The sequence below is a fragment of the Phallusia mammillata genome, chromosome 5 (genome assembly GCF_965637545.1).
Source record: "Phallusia mammillata chromosome 5, kaPhaMamm4.hap1.1, whole genome shotgun sequence".
NCBI lineage: Eukaryota > Metazoa > Chordata > Ascidiacea > Phlebobranchia > Ascidiidae > Phallusia > Phallusia mammillata.
The window spans coordinates 23,411,185-23,417,109 of record NC_137256.1 but is presented as its reverse complement, the minus strand read 5'-3'; the positions used below and the strand labels follow the sequence as shown (position 1 = coordinate 23,417,109).

General features: G+C 34.0%; 1 long non-coding RNA gene across 1 annotated transcript; it reads right to left on the bottom strand.

Moving 5' to 3' along the window:
* Positions 1-1,624: 1,624 nt before the first annotated feature.
* Positions 1,625-5,706, bottom strand: LOC145229241 (uncharacterized). The gene is made up of 4 exons (XR_013860396.1): positions 5,233-5,706; positions 4,569-4,647; positions 3,994-4,068; positions 1,625-2,787 (listed from the first exon to the last, which is right to left on the bottom strand). It is a non-coding gene; the product is annotated as an uncharacterized LOC145229241 (long non-coding RNA).
* Positions 5,707-5,925: the final 219 nt, after the last annotated feature.

The window sequence follows — 5,925 nt, the reverse complement described above, 5'->3', positions numbered from 1 at the left end:
AGCCGCGCGATCTTCTTATCGCTATTTTTGTGTGTGTGTTTTGCAATTTGTCGCTTTATAAGAATTTTGTTCTCCAAGTTACGTCATTATCCTGATGAAGGCGTCTTGTATAGGACGTCGAAACGTCGATTATTTATAATAAAAACTGCTGGATGAGCAATACTTTGTTATATTTCAACACATGTTCAAATTTTCTGTTTGTGGTTTTCTGGTGCACCCACCCACAAACACAAAATGTCGTACTAGCAGGCGGTCGCCGATGTTTGGCCGATGTTTCCACCCGTGTTTCCCTCCCAACCTGAGCGCAAACACCCGAGCAATTTACTGTTTGTTGGGCGTTTGTTACTTTATATGTCGCCTTAAACCTAGGACGCCGGAAAACGAACAGCCCAATGCCCGCTAGACGGTCGTGTGGAGACGATGTCCAGTTGTGGTGAGGGCTTTGCGGTGCTTTTATTTCCATGCATTTTCTACTGTGCCCACATGCAGACATAAAAAACCCTAATCGGGATTCGTCCACTGGAGTGTCCTGGGTTCGAGCCCCGTGAAAAAATGCACGGGAACACCTCCAGATCTTTCGGTTGTGTAACAGGTGTTTGATTTGGACAATGATTAATCCGAACGGTGTTTTCCCTGTTTTGAGACAGAATTTAATAGGATCCCAATGTCGTCATTATTCGGTGTTCCAAAACCGTTTGTAACTGAAATTAATATTGTTATTTTTATTTTGTTGAAAGTTTTAGTTGTTAAAGATGAATATTTTTCGCTGTATGTTTCTCGTCGCATATTTTTGGGGTATTAACATGAATTTGTTTTATTGTGTTGTCGATGGAAGATGTCAATTTTAAAGTAAAAATTACAAACTCCGTATTAGCCCTCCTCCGCTGTTGATTTTAGCGACAAGGTTCTGAAACTTTTAAGTGTTATTAAACTCTTATTACTTTTACGATTATTCTGCCTATTAATTAATTTGCTTTTCACAGCACGCATTGCAGGCCAACCACACAAAATGTGTTGAAAATGAGTTAATTTGCAACCTTTAGCGTAGTCAGGGAGGGGCCATTTCCACTCCTAAATTTTGAAGTTTCATATCGAGAAACTGTAAATCAGTGTGGGATCTCATAATGACTAAGTTATCTAACACAAACTGTGAAAAATGACTGTCACTATGTTGTTTATAAGTCAGATACATTTATATTTAGGCAGGCATGAAATAAGTAAATAATAAGTTTGGCTGGCCCGACATACTCCAGTTTAAAAAATCAACTGTTTGGCGTATTTGGCCCCTCCTAAAATATTCAGCATCCTACGCCACTGTTTCCTACTTTAGTTTTCTTGAGAAGTTTGTTTTTCATCAGCAATAAAAATAAACTGAAATATAGAACGTTGTCATGCATTTCGAAACACACAGTTTGGTTATCACTGGTCAAGACCCTAAGTACCAAGCAATCTAAGTATAAAGGACAACGTTATTTGCTTTCTAACCTTGCCGAAAGTTACATCTGGTATTTATATTTGTCAAATTTGCTGACTAAGATAGTAACAGAATAAAGCTTACACAAATATCTTAAATAAGTCCTAAAAAAGGAGTGTTGTGCTTAAAATCACACTAGTTTAACAACAATTTTGTTAAAAAATGCACATGTTTTATTCTCGTCAAATATATTAATATGATAATGAAGTAACTGAAAGCATGGGTTGAAATACAAAAATAGATTCTGCAACACAAGTACAATTTATGAACAGGTTATTTATGAATGACAAAGTTAAAGAAAAATTAGTAAGTGTTGCAATTGAACTTGTCAACATAATTGGATTTCCCCAATGAAATTAAATTTGTCTTAATTGTCATAACATGCTAAGGTAAAACTTAATTTTAACCAGGGATGGGTGACATCGGGTCCAAACATACATAGTGTGTACAGTAGTAGCTTTCCAATGCAGATTATTGTGAAAGAAAGAGCTATGTGAAGATTTTGTGAAACACAAAAATGATAAAACATTCTGTTGTAATAATGCATTTACAAGACATGCCCTTTTAATGTGGCGATATTGCAGCCAATGTTAGGAATAAACAGACCAAAATCATTACATTGTGTGAAATAGCAGCTGAAATTGTATCAAATAAATCAGTGAACACAAATCACCTAAATCAAACACATTACTACACAAGCAACTACACAAGCAACTACAAGTTATGGGAAAGGAACAAGTAAACAAAACCAATAATATACCGTAATGTGAACATTTTGACATGAATATCAACATAATACGTTACAGATAAAAGACAAACACAGTGGTAGTAAAACAGTTTGCAAGCACAATTAGTAAAATGCTCATGAACTTATTTTCATTTAATTTAGGCAAGTGGACAGTATTGTTGGTTACAAAAGAACACCTACACTATGCTGGTAAAGACAAAGAACAATGTAAAAAGCACTTTTACCAGGACAAGTAAACATAGCCATTGGACTTGTCAGCAACGCTATGAACAGTAAGAAATTATTGGGCACAAAGCTTAATAATATACATGGCAACGTTACAAAACAACTGTAAGTGAAAAAACAACACAAAAAGCATGTTTAACATTGTTTGTTTTTATGTCCTGTTATGCCACTTCAGTAGTGAAGTTAATCGGTCAGGCTTTGTTACATAACAGTAAGGTTTGTGCTTCATAATGTGTACCCATATGTGCAGGTAACAGATGGCCAGTTCAGGAACATGTTCATTGTGGACCTTGTCCAGTCCTTCTTGCATCAAGATCGACTCAGTTGAAGGATGCATGATCTGAAATGTAGAAGAGATAGTTAACTTATTATCAAATTAAGAAAAACAAAAACTATTACCAGCCATAAAAATAGTAAAAAAGTATCACCAAAACAAACATAAATGACTTCTGATAAAGGTGCTACACGTATAACACATGCTAGTGTTTTTTGGTTTATATTTTAAAGTTTGTTGTTGTGACTTGTGCATCTCAACCCCTTACATGCATTTGCAGATTATAGGCTAGAACAAGTTATATAGACTTAATATTCCAGTGACTAATTTTAAAACAATACCAGATCAAGATAAACAATATAGGACAGGGCTACTCAAATGGCAGACTGCAGTACATATGGCCCTTTAAGGACTTTAAGGCATTTAATGTGGACCTAAACGACGTTTTGATTATGGCTACATACACTATCATTTGTGTATTAATTACTTGGTCATGCTGTGTAGCGGCAGTTATTAAACTGGGGTCTGAATAGCGATTTCTCGGGAAACTGCAAAGAGCCAAGGCTTTTAGTCGTTTCAAAATTTTCTGTGAGGTGTGATTGTGCAACTGTGATGAAAAAATGGTCACTATTTAACAAAACGGCAATTGTTCGTAAACAATTTTATCTGTGACATAATAAACTTAATTTTGAATCATTGCCATAAGATGTGATCCTGCAAAGCTAGATAAAATATGTTGTGTATGTAGTTAAGTCAATACACTTTCGCAAAGAGTAAATTATCGTTTAGTGTCTAATCACAATGCAAGCTTTTGTTTTGCTGACATACATTCAGCTTGAACAAATGTTTTGGACTATAATTAGTTAGAACCATTGTAACACTATGACATGTTGCATTTGCATTACTGACAGAAGTGTCCGGACCTCGTTAATTTTTACCTTTTAGCATAGGGACCTTGTAGAGTTTTAGCAAAACTATTTTAAGTTTACTCATTGATCCTGGATTAGTTAAGCACATTTTTTATCGGTTAATTTGTGACGCAAAGTACAATTTAAAAAGTACATCGCTTTAAGTCATTGCACAACAATTACCACAAAGCTTTACTAATTAGCTCAACAACATGTGAATTAACCCTAATTAAGACACTGAATGAGACTGCAAAAACACTAAATGAGTTCTATATTATTACTGGTTGAACCATACATTTAGCAACTAAAAGTGTGATACACAACCCTTATTGCATATTATAAAAGTAATGTTTTAACTCTGTACCTTGTAGATCTCTAGTCTCCAATCTTATGTAATGCAACCGGTTGAGAACTACATTAGATGTGTTGATGGCAGTATCTGAAATAAGAAGAACAGCAGTTACACAAAGTTTATTGTTGACACTTGTTGTTGCAATGTAGGCTAGTCTGGCGGCAGAGACACAAATCTATGCAGCTATGCACATATGTATACTAAACTAAATGTACTACACATATGTGTATAAACTGCATATTACTGGCTAATTAAACATAGCCATTACATTGGGTGTGCCAACTCAATGTTTGGAAACAGTAGGAAATTATTGGGCACAAGTATAATAATATACATGGTGACGACACAAACAATTCTGAGTGTTGGCAAATTGTGTACAAAAATCTATGATTAAAGTTAAGACATTAATCTGACCTCACGTAATTTTATAACACAGAAGCTTCTCCACATAGTTTTAATTAATGAACAACATATGTTGATTTACAAAAAGGTTTTGCACACCTAGGGTTAAAGAACACATTTACTTGTTTTTCAATATGCACTTTAGCTGCTAAACAGATATAAAGCGTAATGTTGAAAATGTTCACCTTGTAAACCATGGGTGTTGCATCTTCAGTGATGTTACTGGTGCAGAACTATTTTTGATGAGTTGATGCAGTGTAATATCTGAAATGGGAGTAATACCAGTTACTACATGCTGAGTTTAGGTTTGTTTTAAGTGAAGTGCCGCATACAGTCCTTAAAGAGGTTTTGTGCGGCCCACAAAGCAACTTTTAGAAGTTATGTGTTTTACTTATGTGGAATACCCTGTCAGACTGGTTAGTTTACATGGTAAAATCATTCTATATTAGTGGTATTTGCAATGTTTTTAAAGGATAATTGAAATAACCTATGAATCAGCACCAGTGACTGTTGTACCATTATATGCCTCTGTTTTCAAACAAAGCCATAAAGCACAGTTGGTTCTTGCACTTTGCTACACTGTATATATGTTTGTTATTTTACAATATTGTTTTTTAATGTAGTAAATGACATTAATAACATTTTACTTTTTAATCATGCAATGTTTTTTGCTGTCATGTTACATTTTAACAAACGTTTTGATAGTGCGGCCCTTGACATACTTAAAGTTTATTTTTGGCCCTAAAATTTGTTTTGAGTTTAACACCCCTGCAGTACATTATAATTAGTTTAGATTTGATAATCACCAGAAGGCAGCTAAAACTTGTAAATCTGCAAAACAAAACCTACCTTATGTGAAACAGACAGAAAAAGTCGTAAGCCTGACAATCAGGACAATGGCCTTTAACCTAAAAAATATGATAAAACTTCCTAAACCTGAAAAAGTATCAGTTAACTTACAAAAACCCTAAAACAGTGAAACTGCAAAACAAAACAACTGGTTAACCTGAAAAACACTGAAAAAACAGTTAAGCTTCAAAACACAAATGCAGGTAACCTGAAAACGCCCTAATCCTGAAACACAAAAAAAACATGTTAAACCTGCAAAAAAATGTTAACTTGTAACACAGAAAAAATATTAAATGTGTAAAACAACGAAAAGTCTACTCCAAAACAACCTATACTTGAAACACTGTTTTTACTAAACTTGAAAACAAAAAAAGTTAATCTTAAAACAGCCTAAACCTGAAATACAGCAAAAACATATTAAACCTGAAAAACAGAAAAGTTAACTTGAAAACAAACCCTATCCTTAAAAACAGCAAAAAACATATTAAACCTGAAACACAGCAAAAACACATTAAACCTGAAACACAGGAAAAACATAATAAACCTGAAACACAGGAAAAACATATTAAACCTGAAACACAGGAAAAACATATTAAACTTGAAAAACAGAAAAGTTAACTTGAAAACAAACCCTATCCTTAAAAACAGCAAAAAACATATTAAACCTGAAACAAAGCAAAACATATTAAACCT